Source organism: Lemur catta, chromosome 7, assembly GCF_020740605.2.
Source record: "Lemur catta isolate mLemCat1 chromosome 7, mLemCat1.pri, whole genome shotgun sequence".
In the NCBI taxonomy this organism is placed as follows: domain Eukaryota; kingdom Metazoa; phylum Chordata; class Mammalia; order Primates; family Lemuridae; genus Lemur; species Lemur catta.
The window spans coordinates 47350957-47370679 of record NC_059134.1 but is presented as its reverse complement, the minus strand read 5'-3'; the positions used below and the strand labels follow the sequence as shown (position 1 = coordinate 47370679).

The following is a 19723-nucleotide window of genomic DNA, read 5'->3' as shown; positions in this document are numbered from 1 at the left end:
GGCAGGTAAGAAAGCAAATAATCACAGTTCTAGATGATCTGCAGTGATAGAAGCATACCTGGGTTAGGTGCCCTCCTTGCATGCCCCGTGTGTGGGTGGGTGGGGGGGGGTGGGCAAAAGAGGAAGGGAGGAGAATGGAGAAAGCTTTCTAGAAGAGGTAAACCTGGTGGAGGCTTAAGAGAGAGGCAGGAGATCACCGTGGGGAGGGGGCAGCGTAACCAGGCAAGGAGAACACCGTGGGCCGAATCACAAATATGCCAAGAAGACTGGTCACTTCAGAGATGTGCCAATGGGAGAGCAGGGCTGACATGAAGAACAGTATCTGGCATGGAGGGAGGCAGGGCTGGTGTGGTGGCGAGAGATGTAGCTCCTCTGATTGAGAAGGAAGAAGTGAAACGTGTGGGTAAGTGCTCTGAAAGACAAAAGTGCTGCGCACATAAAATGGCCGACACTGTGTGCTGCCTATGTGCCGGGAAACAGGCTAAGCTGTGTCGTGAATGCGCCTCTGTGAGGCAGGTAACGTTATCTTCATTTTACAGGACATTATTTGAGTAATATTCCCAGGGTCGTGTTGTGTCTTACTTTGTGTTCCCCCGGAAGCAGACCCTGAGAAAAGGATTCAAGTAGAAGTAGTTTATTTGGGGCGTGATCCCAGGAAAGCCCAGTCAGAGAGTAGGGAAATGAAGTGGAGAGAAGGAGCCAGTAAGGTGTGTGCCATTCAGCACGTTCCCACTGAGGGTAACTGGCGCTCAGTCCTACTGGGAAATTCTGGAAGACAGTGAGGAATATGCCTCAGAGTTATTCCCACCAGGAGGTGAGGAAGCTGGGGTATTTCTCTTCAAGTCTCCACCTATCACTATTTGAGGACTGTTTCCCGGGACATTAACTCTGGCATCCCAGCTTCCTTTGCACAAGGGCCCCGTGTGCAATGAGTCACAAGTGTTCTCAGTAAGCAGACGTCAGGGTGTGCAGGTGGGGGCTGAGAGGCCATGGGCAGGACACTGACAACTACGTACAACTAGGAAGTAGGGGAGCCAGAGTTTGGTCCCAAGCAGTCTGGCAGAGGTTTTAACAACGATCTTATACTGCTTCCCAAAGGTAAAGTATTATGGATAAACATATTAATACTGATACTTTCAGTACTTTTCAGAAAACATACTACTGAGCCTAGAATAGAGGGGCCCATTGTCCTAGTCAGTGACTGGCACATAATGGATGCTTAATAAATATTTTTGGATGAATTTTTTTAAAAAGTCAAAACAAGTTTCTCGGTGTTATTTGGGTATGAAGAGCCTTTGGCTGGAAATCAGGAGATTTGGATTGTAGTTTGGATTCCACCGCCAGTTTGGGGACTTCAGGGAAGTCATTTATACTCATTGAGCTTCATTTTTCTTAGTTAAAATCTTGTTTTACTACCTGCCCTACCTGCCTACAGCTAGAGTTGTTGTAAGGCTGAAATGTGATAATGAATGTGAAAAGTTAAAAGTACAGCAAACTAAGAGATAATCCTGTACCTCTGCGTTGGGTTTGCATCAGGAAGAAGTTACTTGCTGGCATTTGGTTTCCCAGGACCCAGGACCACGCACTGCGGGGCCGTCATGTACATCAGCCAGGGCTCTTGGTTGTAAGTAACAGAAGCTAATTCTGGCTACTTTAGTCAAAAAGGAGTTTATTAGAGAAATATGGAGAAGATCATAGAATTGACAGGAATTTTAGAGAATCAAGTTTGGAAAATGGACAGGAACTGAAACAGAACCACAGCTAAGACCAAATCACAAAAACATCCTGGTTAAAATGCTGCTGCCTCTCCCACTGAGCAGTGGACACCAATGCTACCACCAGCACAGATTCTAAACTGTCCCAGTTTCTTGGTCATTTGCTTAAAACTCAAAATCTTAAACAATAATATCAGCTGGGCCAAGATTAGGTCATATACTTGTGCTCTGTCTGCCAGAGACCCAGAAGAGCAACTGTCTGGCCTCTTTTCCAACTTCCATAAGGGGAAGGCATGCTCTACCTCCCAGCACGCCTTATGCAATGGCAGTCTCCCCAGACTCAGGAAGGGGGCACAGATGCTGCGCAGCCAATAAGAATGTTAAGCGCCATCCAAGTCAGGACGTAGGGAAAGTGAGGATACTGGTTGAAAATTGGAAAACAAACTAAGAGAAGGTCATGATTTATTGAGTAGCAACATTAACTTGAGACTTTATTTACCGTGAACTGTTCAAAGTGCTGAGCACAAAGATGACTAAGAACACAGGTGGTGGCCTCAAGGTGCTCTAGCCAGGGAGGGGACATATGCTAAAGTAAAATGTGATAAGGAAGGGCTATAACCGAGACACAAAAGAGTTCAGTGGGAGCATGGAGCAAGGAATTAATGCCGGGGATCGTGTGGGTGGTCACAGAAGAGATGGGCCTGGGAGGATGGAAAGAGAGAGGAAGGAAAGAGCTATAGAAACAGAGCCACCCCTGGTATCTGTTAATCTTCCTAACCAGCCAGAATCTGGGTCCTGGTATTTCCTGCTCAGTCCTTTCCAATTGCCACCAACCACAACACATATGCTACTACGATCATGGTCTAAAATTAGTATTATTAAGGCCTAAGTGTTGTTAGGGTGTTGTTCAAGCCAGGTTTTTCTTCCTTGGCTCTCCCCAAAATCTCTGGTGTCGAATGGTATTGGCAAACGTTTATTACTGCTTTTGCTGTTTTTAGCTATTTTAGATGTAAACATACATCTAGTCAGACCTGAGTTTAAATAACGGCTCAGCCACTGACTGATTATAAGATCTCTCTGTGCCTTGATTTCCTCAAACACAAAATGGGAATCAAAAATCTTTGCCTTCCAGGACTGCTGGGGATTAACTGAAATAATGTTTGCAAAGTGCCCGTGCTCAGCAGTCAGTAGGCACTGTGATTGCTGTTGGTTTGAGGCAGCTCTCTGCAAGTCTGGTGATGAGGAGGAGTCCTTTCTGTTCTTCCCCTTTGACCTCAGGGGTTTCATACAGTCCGTGGAAGAGATTATAAGAAGGAAATGTCTTCCAGGAGAGAAGGGACCCAGATGTGGTGCCAAAAGTGTGAGAATATTGCAGTAAGGAAGGAGCAGATGGGAAGTTTATCTTGAGCCTGGAACCCCTTTCCAAGCCTGACTCCGTGGTGGGACTGTGAGCCTGGCCCTGGAGTCGAGGGAGGCCTTCCCATCCCACAGGAATGATTTCAAAAGCAGCCCTCCTGGCACTGGGATGTTTGCCTCTGCCCATGATGAGGAGGAAACGATTTCCCCAGATGCAGGCCCGGTCAGGCTCCTTCTCTGTGGAGGTCAGGCCAAGAACTCGGAAGGGTGGATGACAGCACGTTCGTGAAGCAGCCTTTTGCACATACTGTTCCCGCAGTGGGTCTGAAAACGTGTGCAATGTAGCATGTTGAATAACACTGGTGGGGTCACACTGTGTGCTTTCAGAGTAATGTGTGATGTTTGAGGGGAATTTGCTACGGCCTGAAGAAATTTAATAATTGGGGCAGACACAGATGTGAAAATGCTGTGTGGCTTGGAACAGACACCAAATTATGTGGAGTATGAATTTAGATCTTCTTTCTGAAATTCCTGGCATATAATTTTGTAGTCTCTTTTTAATAATAAACTATGGTGTCCTATGCCAACCTTGGACTTCTAGGTAAATTCTGATCCGTCATTCATTACATAACTATAGATGGAATACTTGCCACATACCAGCTGTTGTGACAGGTGTATAGCGTCTTGATTCTGATGCTGAAGAGAAGAGAGATCGTTTTGTGAAAATTCAGAGGGCTTCTCCTTTCAAGCATCATTTGTGGGAAAATGTGAATGTCTCCCCTGTCTGCATATGGAGAAAGTAATTTCATACAGACTGGCTTAGGTCTGGTGTTTACTGGGCTCATCATCTCATCTGGGGTAGGCCCAGGATTGGGAAAGATAGAGCAGCAGAGCATGTTGCTATGGTAACTTGGCATTAACACACCTTAGCTCCTTTGTGTCGCCCCCAAATTACCTTTAAAATTAGTGTACATTTTGAGAACATGGCAAGCTTTTCTTAATTTTCACACAGCCAGTTATAAAAGCATTTTTCAAAGCACGTAGACATGGGGAGGGTCTTTTCTTTTTGAGGGTGAGGCTACGCTGACATTGTTCCCTAGGCTGGATGTATAGAATCGGGATCCAGACCATCTCATTCTCTTATGGAAGATTTCACGTTCAAATCCCTTTCACATATGTTATCGCACCTTTACTGCCACATTGTTGTAACCTCATGCTTGAGGAATCCTAAAGGGCAAGAAAATGAACCCACTAAACATTTATGCCTCAAAATAACCATGTGAGGTAGAAAATAATACCCCAATTTTACACATGGAAGAACTAAGGCTCAGAGAAGATCATACGGTTAGTAAATAGCAGGATGAGGAATGGAACCAGGCCTTTAGATTCCAAATCTGGTGCCTTTCTGTTGTAGCTTAACTGACTCTCCATCTCTTCTAGGCTTTGTTCTACAAAAATACAGATGCATGCAAAGCAGCAACCAGTTTGTACTTTGCTTTTTTAAAAAAGCTTTATTGAAATAATTTATATGTATATAATTATATGTATTTTTATAAAATTCACCCACTGTAAAAGTACAGTTCAATTATTTAAAAAAAAATTTTGTACCAGTTTCATTGGTATGTAATTCACATACCATACAATCTACCCATTTTAAAGTGTACAACAATAGTTTTTAGTATATTCACAGAGTTGTACAACCATCACCATAATCAATTTTAGAACATTTTTATCACCTCAGAAAGAAACCCTGTAAACTTTAGACATCACCCCCCGGTCCTCCAACCCTTTCTACCCCCTAAGCCCTAAGCAGCCACTAATCTACTTTCTGTCTCTCTATATTTGCTTATTCTGGACATTTTATATAAAGGCTGTGGTATAATATGTGGTCTTTTGTGACTGCCTCCTTTCACGTAGTGTAACGTTTTCAGGATTCATCCATGCTGAAGCCTGTAACAGTATTTCATTCCTTTTCATGGCTGAATAATACTTCATTGTGTGGATATATCACTTTTTGTTTATCCATTCATCAAATTGAATATTTGTGTAAAAGTTTTTGTAAGGACACATGTTTTCATTTCTTTTGAGCATATACTTTGCAGTGACATCGCTGGGTCAAGTGATAACTCTATGTTGAACTTTTTGAGGAACTGCCAGACTGTTTTCCAAAGTGGCTGCACCCATTTTATAATCCTACCAACAATAGGTAATGGTTCCAATTTCTCCGCACCCTCCTCAACACGTGATGTGCTTTGCTTTTTTCACTTAACATTATTTCATAGATACATTTCCATGTCCACGTGACTGCCATTTTTAACGGTCACACAGTGTTCCATATCAGGTAGTTTGATGTTGTTTAAGAACTAATTTAAAGCTGAGGACTTGGATTATCTCCAGTTTCATGCTGTTTTTAAATGGTAGGGCTAGGATCTGTAGCACTTACAACTTTTTTCCTTTAGCTTATTTCCTTGAGGTATGTTCCAAAGTGGAACAAAGGGCACATACAGCTTCTGTACTGCTTCCCTGGTTACTCTGCAGGAAGGTTGTATGTATAATGCCACTAGGAAAGTTTGTGCCTGCCTTCCTTTCCACAGCCTCTGCCAACTAAGGCTTTGTTGCTTTATTCACGTGTACTAATAGTGTAGGTGTATAATAGGACCTTAACAATCTCAGGCTGTTGCAATTTGCATTTCTTTCACTGCTGGTAAACACAGTATTTTAATGGCCATTAGGGTGTCATTTTGAGTCCTCAATCCAAAGAGGCCAGAGATTTTTGCTAAGGGTCAAAGCAAAGGGTAGAAGATGGGGCTTAACAAAATTCCCTAGGTTTGGGGAGCACAGGTTCAGACATGTTTGATAGGGTTGTAGCAGCCTTAGCATGGATGAAGAGGGCATTGGTAAGAATGCTGAACTGATTTAAACACATCCCTTTCAAATCCTCTCTTCACTTGGCACTTCCCCTGGTTCTGCCTCTCCCTCTCTGGACATTCCTTCTCCATCTCCTTTGAGAGATGCTTTTCCTTTACCTGCTTCTTAGACATTGGTATTCTCCAGGATTTCATTCTTAGATTCTTCTTTTTTCACCATGGCAGTAATGACTATGTAAATGCTGAAAACTCCCAAATATTTATCTCCATACTAGACTTCTCTCCTGAATTCCGAATGTACATATCTGAATTCCTACTGTATATCTCCACTTGAATGTCCTGTAGGCACCTCAAGTTCAATATTTCCCTCTCCAACCCTGTATTTCTCTCTCCAAGACCTCCTTCTTTTCCCATATCCACCCCCCCCACTTTTTTTTATATTTTGGGGGGTTTTTTTGAGGCAGGATCTCACTCTGTTGCTCAGGCTGGAGTGCAGTGGCATGACCATAGCTCACTGTAAACTCAAACTCCTGGCTGAAGCAATCCTCCTGCCTTGGCCTCCCAAAGTGCTGGGATTATAGACATGAGCCACCACACCCAGCCCTGTATGCCTTTCTTTATGATTATAACACCATCTACCCAGTCACTCAAGTCAGAAACCCGGAAGTCATTCCAAACTCCTTCTTCCTCAACTTATATTTCTCTAAATGTGCATCTTCTTCACCCCAAATCTAGTACACTAATTCGATTGTTTTCACTATTTCTCCCAATAATTGTGGCATTATTACATGTATTAGTTGGGGTTCTATGGGTTGCAACTCTGTCACTTTAGAAGGGAAATGAACAAGGTGTTTTTTTGTTTGTTTGTTTGTTTGTTTGTTCGTTTGTTTGACACAGGGTCTTGTTTTGTCACCTAGGCTAGAGCACAGCAGCATGATTATAGCTCACTGCAGCCTCAAACTGCTGGGCTCAAGCAATCCTCCTATCTCAGCCTCCTGAGTAGCTAGGACTACAGGCACGTGCTACAACATCTGGCTAAGTTTTCTTATTTTTTGTAGAAAAGGGGTTTCATTATGTTGTCCAGGCTGGTCTTGAGTTCCTGGCCTCATGCAATCCTCCTGCCTTGGCCTCCCAAGGTGCTGGGATTACAGGCATGAGCCACCATGCCTGCCCAGATTACTGAATGGATATATGTATGGAATGGAAGGAGAAACTGAGCAATTACTGTGGAAAGGCAGGTTTCCGGTCAGCTCCAGGGACCTTAGCAGCAAGCAGGTTGCCCTGTACCTTCTCTGGAGAGTCTGCCATGAACATGATTTGGTTCTAATAACACTCAGCCTCTGCATCTCTCCATTCAAAATACCAAATTTCTGGGAGAATCTGGGAACAAACACAGATTAAGAAGGTTGGGGAAGCTGAGTCATGTGTTGTAGATGCAATTCTGGAGGATGACTCCTATGTATTAGAGGCAATTATCAAAGAAAAAAAAGATGGCATGAGATGGACAGTCTTTCCAGAAGTTATCTACTGCATTGCCACAATTTCTGAACTGGACTTGCTGCCTCTCATCTTATACTCCCTCAATCCATATTCTGCCAGAATTATCTTCCAAAATGCAAATCAGGGAAAAAAATGGAAAACTATAGGCATGAAATCCTTGTTCAACTCTTACTAAATCTGGGACTTTGAGCAATAGCGCTACCATCTGAGTCTCTACAATTTGCCCACACCATGTAGATACTTCATATATATTATTTCTACTCCTTATGACAGCTCTACAAGATATATATTATAATTACTGTGCAAAAGAAGAAACTGAGGCTCAGAGGAATTACTAAGCTTGTCCTTGGGCCCATGACTAGTAAGAAGTAGAATTTATACCGACTCAAGGTAGTTATTACTGGGTTATACTCCCTCTCTGAGATTCCCAGTTTCTTCATCTATAAAGTGGGTATGCCTTTATTTTTAGGATTGATTTTAGGATTAAGTACAGCTGGCTATATAGTTTATGGGGGCCAGTGCAAAATCAAAATGCAGGATGGCCTCTTGTTAAATAATTATTAAGAATCAACACAACAGCAAGGCATTAAACCAAGCGTGGGGCCCTTCCTAACCATGGCTGTGTGGCTATACAGCTTGAACACCCATCATGTTGGCCCTGGGGTTAGGGTTAATGTATATCAGATACATTGCACAGAACAGATAATCACTAAATTGTGGATATAATTGTATTAGCTTCCTATTGCTGCTATAATAAATTACTACAAACTTAGTGGCTTAACACAAATTTACTATCTCACAGTTCCAGAGGTCAGAAGTTCAAAAGGAATATTATGGGGCCAACATCAAATTATAGCAAGGTTATGTTTCTTCTGGAGCCTCTGCAGGAGAATCTATTTCCTTACCTTTTCCAATTTCTAGAGGCTGCCTGCATTCCTTGGCTCATGGCCCCTTCCTCTGTCTCCAAAGTTAGCAGCATAGTATGTTCCAATCATCTCTCTCTCTCCCCTGCTCTTCTTTCTCTCTCACCTCTGTTTCTATTCTGTGACTGTGACCCTCTTCCCTTCCTCTTAGAAGGACCCTTGTGATTACACTGGGCCCAACCCAGATAATCCAGGATAATCTTTACTTAATCACACTTGCAAAGTCCTTTTTGCCATGTAAGGCAGTATATTCACAGGTTCCAGGAATTAGGACATGAATACCTTTAGAGGACCATTATTCAGCCTACCACAATATCATCATCATCATCATCATCATCATTATTATGTTCTCATTATTTCATCCTTCAGCAATGTCAGAATAAAGTCCAAACTCTTGCAGGACATGGCCAGCCCGTTGTGATCTGACCCATGCCTATTATCCTGGCTTCAGTTCTTTCTACTCCCCCACATGCATTGAACACTCCAGTAACATTGAACAACTTGTGATTCTTCAGTCGCAGCCTGCTCTCATTTGCTGACGAAACTCTTTCCTACTGTTATTTCTGCACAGAATATCCTCTCCCATTTCCCCTTTTCACCATCCTTCTTCCCTTTCAATTCTGTTTTGTTTGTGGGTTTTTTTTTTTTTTTGGTGGTGTTTTGTTTTTCGAGACAGATCCTCCTGCCTCAGCCTCCCAAGTAGCTGGGACTACAGGCCTGTGCCATGGTGCCTGGCTAAAATCTTTCCATTTTTAGTAGAGACTGGATCTCATTCTTGTTCAAGCTGTTTTTGAACTCCTGAGCTCAAGCAATCCTCCCACCTCAACCTCCCAGAATGCTAGGATTATGGCATGAGCCACCACACCCAGACTTGGTGGTTTTTTTTTTTTTAAATTCACTTAGCTCAAGTTTTGTACTTAGGAAAAACTTCACCCCACCACTTAGGAGTGATCTTGAATAAGTCATGTCACCTCTCTAGGTCTGTTTTCATACATACAGAATGAAAATAACAGACTAGTACCCACATTATGATGAAGCTCAAATGAGATAATCCACATAAAGCACTTAGCAGTTTGCCTGAAACATGGTAAGTGCTCACCAAAAAATTATCTATAATTATCATAAGTATTCCTTGACCTTGCCCCCAATGTGATTTAAGAGCTTCCCTCTCTGTCCTACATTAGCAAGAAGTACATAGAATGTAGCAGCCTTTCCTGGGATTGCCTGATCATTTGTCTCTTCTGCTGTACTGACCATTCTTTGAGATCAGGAGCCCAGTTGTTCATTTCCACATCCCTAGTGTCTAACACAGAGTTTGTATATATAGCAGATTAGTATTTATTGAGACACAATAGAAAATAACTCTTAGGAGGACACACGCTAATTCTGTTCTCAGAATATTTCTTTAAAGTATGTATTCCATTCTTATCTTCCTACAGTACCAGTCTAAAAATATTTTATTTGTCTACCTTCTATTTAAATAAAAGTGCAGCATTAACAAAAGCTACCCTGTTGTGCCAAATTTCCTTCTGTCTCCTTTGCTCTAACCACTTCCTCTTTTTTTCTTTCTACTTCCTCTTGGTAAAGGTCATTTCTTTCTGTTTCATGATCCCATCTTTTTTTTAAATAGTGACAGTCTTTTTCCTAACATTTGCGTTATTACAAGCTTCCCAGAAAGCCGTGTAGTCATTACCCATAACAAGGGAAGCCCCACCCTTCCTCTTTCCCCTAGTGCTGCAGCCCTTGAAGTCACCAGGATGTCTGTAACCTTAGCATAGAGTCAGTATGAGCTCCCCCTCCCGGCAGGTTACGGTCATGCTAAAGCCAGACACAGGGCTAGAGCCTTCCAGCCACACATTCAGGAATTATTATAAAGCATGAGCTAACTCAGGTCTGTCTGCTCCCTGAGCTAGCAGATATGAGGAAGGTGTTGAGCTGTCTAATATATTCATAAAATCATTCACTTGACAGGCATCATGGAGATCTGAATCCCATCCTATCACTTGGAGGAAAGAAGCTGCCAGCTTGGTGGAAAGAGTGCTAACTTCAGAATCAGAATGTGAATTTGAGCCCGTTTCTACCACTTACCTAGCTGGCTGCTCCTTTGGTAAACCAATGTCTGTAAGCCTCTGGATCTTCAACTTTAGGGTAACATTAGACCTATTCCACCTACCTTATACTGTAGATGTAAATTTTTAACTAATATAAAAATATTTAACTTATTGGGCACTAACTATGCATCACGTACTGATAGTACATTGTCCCTATTTTATATATGTATGAGAAAACCAAAGTTCAGGGAGTTGTCACACAGTCACTCTGTTAACACATGGAAGTCAGGATTCAAACCCAGGTCTTTCTGATTCAAAAGCCTTTGTTGTTGTTTTCCCTTTATACCAGACTGACGTTCACAAATCATGCATCTGAAAACATTTTGGAAAAAAAAAAGTAAAATTGTGTTCCACAAAAGATAATTATTATTTTATAAATGAAGAAACTGAGGCCCAGAAAAATATAGTAACTCCCCCTAGGAGTTGGTGGCAAGTGTTTTGTTATTTTTTTATTTTTTGAGACAGTGTCTCACTTTGTTGCCCTGGCTAGAGTGCCGTGGCATCAGCCTAGCTCACAGCAACCTCAAACTCCTGGGCTCGAGCAATCCTCCTGCCTCAGCCTCCCGAGCAGCTGGGACTACAGACATGTGGCACCATGCCCGGCTAATTTTTTCTATATATATATTTTTAGCTGTCCATATAATTTATTTCTATTTTTAGTAGAGATAGGGTCTCGCTCTTGCTCAGGCTGATCTTGAACTCCTGATCTCAAACAATCCACTCGCCTCGGCCTCCCAGATGGTGGCAAGTTTTAATCCAACAAGTACTCCATGGGGCTAGCAGCTGTGCAGGCCACTCTGAAATTAAGGTCTAGCTGCATCCAGGTGAAAGGAGGAAATCCAACAAAGGAGGCAGGTACTTAGGACTTTTTTCACATGCTTTCCACTTTGTGGTTCCTCTAGATGGTGACACAAACTCAGTGACACTGTCCAGGTCACAAGGGCGTCCAGAATCCTTGTTGTGGGACACAGAAGGCCTCTGTGAGTTGACCCCAGCATCAGTCTCCAGCCTCATCTCTCATCAGGCCTCCCCTGCCACTATCTAGCCCCAAACCTCCCCCTCAGTCATGACGAACTGCTTGCAGTTGCTGGAATGCGCTCCATGGGTTTGTGCCTCAGAGCAGTTCCCTTTACCTGGAATACACTTCACCCAGTGAACACCTACTCATTTTCCAAGACTCTGCTTAGATGTCACTTTGGGGATGTAGTCTTACCAGATCTCCTCCCACCTGTCCCCACTTTAGATAGAATTGACCATTCTCTAGTTTGGGCCTCTAATATCTCCTTTACATTTTTCTGTATTGGGACATACAACATTTTTATTGCACCAATTTATGCAACAAAACTGGTTTGCAATTAACACCGTAAAGGTAAGGACTATCTTATTTCTAATTGCATCCTTAGTCTGTATTATTGTGAGCACATGGGGGCAGAACACGATGGCTGGCTAACCCATCTAGTCCCAACCTGCTTATGTTTCTCTTGCCTCCTCCTGGAAAAATGAAATCGTTTTTTCCTGACCTCCTTTGCAGCTCTTAGAAGCTGCACAGAAAAACAGTTCTGGCCAATGAGACATAGGAAGAGTGGAGAGCTTCTAGGAGAGCTTTTGCATTTCTGATAAAAGGGTCAGAGTGACTGATACAAACTATCTCCCCTTCATCCTGCCTTGAACACAAACATGATGCTAGAGTTGGAGTGGTCCATCTTGCAACCATAACAGAAAAGCCCAAAGGGCCACCGAGCCACTAAACAAATGCAACAGTTGCATTTATGTTATTAATACGTGAGAAAAATGTTCCCTCACTAATTCAATCTGCTGTTATTGGGTCGTCTGTTTACTTGCACCTGGGAACTTTCCTAAGTAACCAATCAGTTAATAATGTTGGCGTTCAAAAGAGGCAATTTTTTATTTCAGTGGTTTTCAGATGTTTAGTATCAGGAACTTCTCCTCAAGAGGAGTTTTAAACTAAGCCCAAGAAATAATATTGGTCAAAGCAGATGTGCTCTAATTGAAAAGGATGGGAGATAGCAGCGTGGCCTCCCAGCTTGTTTCTTACCCCTTCTTTCCCCCAGATAACCCCTGAGATACCTATTTGGAACTCCTAAGCCTTCTCTGGACACTGAGCTGTGATGGTGTGTAAATTAGAACAGCCTCTTTTGTGCACAGTTTGGCAGTTTGAGGACAATTTCTACCGTGTTGTTAAATTATATAATCTTTGACTCAGCAATTCCATTTCTAAGAATCTATCCACAGAAATACTGGCATTTTTGGACAGAGATGTGTATGTGTACAAGGTGATTCATTACAGAATTGCCTAAAGGTTAAAAAAAGAAAGAAAACAACCTAAATTTTCATTAAGAAACTGATTAATTACTTTACAGCACATTCATCATCTGATATATTTTGCATCTATTATTGACTTTGAAAGATCTCCAAGATAAAGTACCTTTAACATATATTTTAAAAGTAACTCCCTAAATATTATTAAAAGAAAAACAGTATGAGTATATAAAAATATACATATGTAGATATGTAAATGAATAGAAAAATGTCTTGAAGGAAGACCAAGTGATTACTTTTGGGTAGTGAAATTGAGGGAGAGAGACATCAACTTTTTACTTTGTAAACTATTGTATTGTTTGAAAAATTGGCATGTATTTACATTTATTATGTAAAAAATATAGAATAATACCTCACCAAAAGAAGATATACAGATGGCAAATAAGCATATGAAAAGATGGTCAACATCATATGTCACTAGGGAATTGTAAGTTAAAAAAACAATGAGATGCCACTACCTATTAGAATGGTAAAAATCCAAAACATGATAACACCAAATGCTGGTGAGGATGTGGAGAAACAAGAGTTCTTATTCATTGATGGTGGAAATGCAAACTGGTGAAGCTACCTTGGAAGACATTTTGGAAGTTTCTCACAAAACTAAACATCTTACCATATGATCCAGCAATCAGGCTCCTTGGTATTTATTCAAATAAGTAGAAAACTTATGTCCGCACAAAAACCACACACAGATGTTTATATTATAGCAGCTTGATTCATAATTGACAAAACTTGGAAGCAACCAAGATGTCCTTATCCAGTGAATGAATAAATAAAACATGGTACATTCAGAGAATGGAATGTTATTCAACACTAAGAAGAAATGAGCTACCATGCCATGAAAATACATAAAGAAAACTTAAATGCATATTACTACGTGAAAGAAGCCAATATGAAATGGCTATATACTATATGATTCCAACTCTAAGACATTCTGGAAAAGATAAAACTACACAGACAGTAAGAAAGATCACTGGTTGCCAGGGGTTCTCGGGAAGGGAGGGATGAATAGGTGGAACACAGAAGATATTTAGGGCAGTAAAACTACTCTGTATGATACAGTGGTGGATACATGTCATCACACGGTGTCAAAACCCACCTATGTGTACAGCATCCAGAGTGAACCCTAATGTAATCTAGGACTTTGGGTGGTAAGGGTGTGTTGGTGTAGGTTCGTCTATTTAACAAATGTACCACTCTGGTGCAGAATGTTGATAGTGGGGGAGGCCATGCCTGGGTAGGGGCAGCAGATATATGGGAACTCCGTACTTTCCACCTAATCTTGCTGTGAACCTAAAACTGCTCTTAAAAAATAGACTATTTTTAAAACAGAGAGAATAGAAGAAACTACACCAATTTAAGACTTAGCCCAACATATTTATTCAAATTGTATTTTTTCAACAACTGGTAATAAATTTATTGAAACAGTTAACTTAAGAAGCATCTGCAATGGTGACTTCAACCTCAACTCCTGGCTTAATCCTGATAAAAGTTATCTGCTTAACAATCACAGAAGGACTGTGCGAGTCAGTGAGTTGCTTGTGGATTCTCATCTGGAAGCGGTCCTAAGTCTTAGAACCTTCACCACAAGGAGTTTTTCTTGTAGTGATTCTCAAAGTCTTGGCAGGCATCCGAACTGGTCCTTTGACTTTGAGATTCTTCTCCTCTGCGCCTCTGATCAAGCCGGCACACACCTTCTCCGGGGACTTTACGTCACGGGTGGTTAGGGTAATTCTAATTTGGTGAGTCGCCACCTCTGGCTCCACAGGTGTTTTTCCGGTATCTTTAAAAGCCACAGGTGCAGCGCAGCTTTCTGACCATTTGTTCCTCTGCGAGAGCGAGCTGCGGTGAGTCAGGAGCAGAAGCGGCAGCACCACGGCTCCGCTGCACCTGCCGCCGCGTGGTCCTCGGAAAGCTCAGATTGTATTATGTACAGCAGGATGGTTGAGGTTCTGTGAGGGTACAGTGACAATTGCAACAGAGTCCCTGTTTGTAAGGAGCTTAAATATAATACAGTGAAGTTGTAGAACTATACCTTACTATAAAGCAGAATTTTTAAAGTGCTGCCACAAAGGCACAAGTAACTGATTCTGAGAGTCCAGAGAAAGGAATGATTTGTTATTAGGAGGAATATGAGAATACTTCACTGAGTCAGGAGCTAAGAGTTGGATCTTGAAACGTAAGTAAGTTTTTGTTAGATGTAGAGTGGCAAGGAAATAGGAAGAGCACTCCAGGCAGAGGGAATAGCACAAAGACACCCAGGCATGAAAGTCTAGGTTGTGTATGAGGAATGGCGGCTGCCCGTGTGGCTGTAAGGTAAGATAGGCAAAGGGATAGAGTGGGAAATAAGACTGGAAAGGAAGGTGGGATAAGAGCATGCAATATCTTGTATAGCCTATGCTAAGCTGTTTATGTGAACAAAATATAGGGAGTCAGTGTAGGTGGGCAAAGTCAATCACTGGTAGACTGGGTCCATTGTCCTGCAGCCAGGACAGGGGTAAAGGGGCATAGGACTCAGTCCAGGGGCCTGGGCCAGGGCTCAGGAAGGATGGCGCCTAACAAGCCCACACTCTGAGCCTACAGTTGGAGCACCTAGGAGAGAAGCATGTGTGGAGTTGTGCCAACTAAGAACATTGATTGACTTTTGAGTCAGAACAGCTCTGGCCTCCCTGCTCAGCCCCTCTCTGGTTGGTGAGACCTTCTGTAATTAAAAATCAGGCTTCCTCATGCTTGGCGTCCCCTTTTAGGGTCACCTTCTCTAGCTAGACAGAGGAGACTTGTGGGGACTCTGGTGAGGGTCTCTTTTCTGTCCTTCTCTTTGTACCCCCTATTCTAGGGGATGGGTAGGGACCCATCACTATTTATCTGTCTCTCTCTGATTATGTATAATTCAACCAAGGAGTTTGTACTTTGGACTCTTGACTAATTTCTCCTGATTCTGGTTGTTCTAAGCTTCTGGCTTTAAATTACTGTCTTACTTTTTTCCCATGGTTTGATTTGTGTTCCTGGCTTTGATTCCCAATTGTTCCAAAACTTATTAGTTTAATGGCTTGGCCCTGCATCTCAACCTTTCTCTGAATTTCAGCCTTAGATACCCAAAAATAAGAGTTTGTCACCTGATATGTACCCTACACTGTGTCATCATTCCTAAACTGCTTTTAATTTAATGAGGGATACATGATTTATAAACATTAAACAAAATGCAAGATTGAATAGCATTAAACTCTAAAATATTAATACACCGTAGTTGGTAAAGAAAAGGCAATAAGGTGTTGTCTTAGTCTGTTTAATGTTGCTGTAAAGAAATACCTGAGGCTGAGTAATTTACAAAGAAGTTTATTTAGCTCATGGTTCTGCTGGTTGGAAGGTTCAAGATTGGGCCTCTGGTGAGGATCTCAGGTTATTTTTACTCATGGTGGATGATGAAGGGGAGCTGGCCTTGCAGAGATCACTTGGCAAGAGAGGAAGTAAGAGAGAGGGGAGGGAGGTGTCAGGCTCTTCTTAACAACCAGATCTCAAGGGGAACTAATAAGAGTGAGAACTCACTCACACACACACCCCACCCCCAGGGAAGGCAGTAATCTATTCATGAGAGATCTGTCCCCATGACCCAAACACCTTTCATTAGGCCCCATCTCCAACATTGGAGATCAAATTTTAACATGAGGTTTGGGAGGACAAACATCCATACTCTAGCAGGTGTAGTGGGAAAGAAACTAAATTCAAGACATCTGGACTCTAGTTTTAGTTTTCACTAACTGGTTGCAGGACTGGCCAAGTCTCTCAACCTCAGCTATAAAACCGAAGCATTCTTCTATAGAGAACTTTAAACTCTGTGACTAAGTGCTATGTGGGTGGAGAAAGGGAGAGATCTGTTTGGGTGGGATTTGTTGGGTAAGTCTTCCGGAAAGAAAAAAAAAAAAGGGAATATAACATAAGACTTAGAGATGTGTGGGATTTTTGACTGGAAAGATGAAAGTGAGAACACTTGCAGAGTTGGAGGTAAAAACATTGTTAAAGTAAGGAGGGAGGCATGAGCAGAGTGGTTTACAGCACAGCACACACCCCAGCCTGAACACAGCAGCTGGTGAGCAGTGGGAGAGGGTTGGACGGGCACGTTATGGAAGATGTTGTTGGACACAAGGCTGAGGGTTTGCAGTGGATCCTTGAAGAGGGAAAATTAGTCTGGGAACAGTGGGCAGGATGTATAGATGGGAGAATATATTGGAGGGAGGAGATGAGTTTATGACAGTTAAGTAAGTTTGGGCTAGGGTAGCTGAGATGTGAGTAAAGAGAAAGTAGTAAATCCAAGAGGTGTTTTGAAGGAGAGATTGAATAAAGAGGAATAAGAAGAGGAAGTGATTTAAGTTAACCCCCAAGGCTTGAGTGGAGATTTTTAACAGAAAGGCGAAAGGTATTTTGGGGGGAGAGGTTTGGTCTTTTGGGAGTTCCACGATTTCATTTTTAGACATGAACATGTCTGAACAGTTTTACTGGGAGTCTTTTAAGATGAGCATATTTTTGTTGGCAGTTAGGAATTACAAGTATTAATAGATATATAGAGTTGTTTTTTGTTTGTTTCTTTTGAGATAGAGTCTTGCTCTGTCACCCTGGGTAGAGTGCAGTGGCATCATCGTAGCTCATAGCAACCTCAAACTCCTGGGCTCAAGTGATCCTCCTGTCTCAGCCTCCCAAGTACCTGGCACTACAGGTGTGTGCCAAGATGCCTGGCTGATTTTTCAATTTTTAGTAGAGATGGGGGTCTTGCTCTTGCTCAGGCTGGTCTCAAACTCTTGAGCTCAAGCAATCCTTCCACCTCAGCCTCCCAGAGTGCTAGGATTATAGACATGAACCACTGTGCCTGGCCAGACATATAGAGTTTTTAATCATTCACATTGAGGCAGTAGTTGAAACCATAAAAACAGATGCTGTGTATGAAGGAGAATATTATACAGAGAAAGATGTACAGATAAATTACTGGAATAAAAAAATCCTAAGTCTTTTTATAATTCTCAGCTGTTCTATTTTAGCTTTACATTTTATTATTCCTAACTTAAATCCAACTCTTATAGTACTCCTTTGACCTATAGTACAATTTTTTTTTTTTTACAGAAATGTTAATTCTCTTTTCCTTTCTGGTAATTGTATTAGTATAGACGGGTTAGCTTATACGGACACCAAAATCTCAGTGGCTGAAAGGTACTTCTCGTTCACTCTACCTGGCTGTCACTTCCTCTCACATTTTATTGACCAAAGCAAGCCACAGGGCCACATCAATCTTCAAATGAGGTGGGTTTTCAATTCCCCATTGTGTATTAATAGAGACAGTGGGACAATGTGTGAAAATTTCTAACAATAACCATAATAACAAACTTTTTTTCCTTGGATTTCTATCTACAACTATGCCTCCTCCATCTTTTTATTTGTATCATCACTAAAGTGTTCCCAGCATGAACATTTTATAACCCGTGATACCATGACATAGTGTCTACGTGAACAAGTCATTTCCACTTCCTTGCTCTTTGTTTTCTCCTTATTTTGATGCTTAGTTTTCCTTTGGTTCCATGGTTGGTTCTCTTTTCTTTTTTCCTTTCTCTGTTCTTGGAACTGGAGACTCAAGAAAATGCTACACCCATAAGCAAAACGATCTTTAACTCTTTCTCTCCTCCTTGTGGTTCCACTTCACTTGCTTCTTTAGCAAGAAAAAAATTCCTTTCCTCTGGGTCCTGCTACACTTCCTTCTACTTTCTCACTTCCTGTCACTCAGAGCTTAAGGACATTGCAAAGCAAAATAACCAGCTGAAAAGTAATAGATATTACTCAATCCACTGTTTATTCTGTCTGACATTAATTAGCTGGTTGCCTTCATTTTCACAGCCTGTGTTCATTCCACAAAATTTGACTCAATTAATTCTGATCAGAATTAATCTTTTTATCCATCAGAATCTCACAGAATGTTGTCTGGATCTCTAATATGATTATCACAATCTGCCCTGTCTGAGGATTATTTTTGTATATGTCCCCTCACTAAATTATGACACCCTTATAGATTAATCAGTGATTTTCACCTAATAGATATTCAATAATTATTAATCCACTGATGAATTCTATATTTGACTGACTTGACCATTGGTTTTGGGTAGATCTTGATTCAGCAATTGGTACTTACTAAACTTTTGCTTGTATCTGGGAAAAAATATATACATAAATAGAAAAATACGTCATTTTTCTGTTGATCTTTCTACTTCTCACCTCCCCTGTTAGATTGTAGTATAGGATTATTGTTTGTTTACAATTCATACCACACTTTCTTTCATTCATTAATTCACTGATTTACTAAGTAGTCACAATGAGTCCCCATCATGGGCTGGAGGTAGGATAGAAAGTCTAATTATACACGGTACCCTCTTTCAAAATCTGGGAGCAGGTAGGAGACAGATAAGTAAAGCAATTGCTTTAGTGTAGTAAATGCTATGGCTTAGAGAAGAAGCATCTCAGTCAGACTGGGACTTCTTGGGAGATGGGGTTCCTGAAACTACTCTTGAGGTGAAGAGAAGGGTGCAGCTGGAGAATTGGGGGTGGAATGAGGGTTCTTATGAGAAGAAACATGCCATGTGTAATGACACTGAGATGGGAAATAAAATTACTCCAGAAACTGCTCAAGAAATTCAGTAGGACTGGAACATAATATATGAGTTGAGGAATGGCAACAGATGAAACTAGAAGAATGAGTGGGTATCAGATCTAACAGGGGCTTGTGTGCCTGTTAGGAATTTTAACTTCAAAGCTAAGGAACATATCCAAACTCCTCTCCTAGGCAAGTGGGGCCTGGGAGGCAATTCTGGCATTATATTTCCAGAAGCTGTGTCCAGTTACAGGTAGGATTAGACTTCCCCCATAAGGTGCATAGA

General features: G+C 41.6%; 1 long non-coding RNA gene across 1 annotated transcript in view; it reads left to right on the top strand.

Moving 5' to 3' along the window:
- Positions 1–1054: 1054 nt before the first annotated feature.
- The window catches only part of LOC123642256, a 40037-nt gene continuing 21368 nt past the window's right edge, over positions 1055–19723 (top strand). The window contains exons 1-2 of the long non-coding RNA XR_006736415.1: positions 1055–1098; positions 1537–1624. This is a non-coding gene — a long non-coding RNA (uncharacterized LOC123642256). The remainder of the gene's footprint in view (positions 1099–1536; positions 1625–19723) is intronic.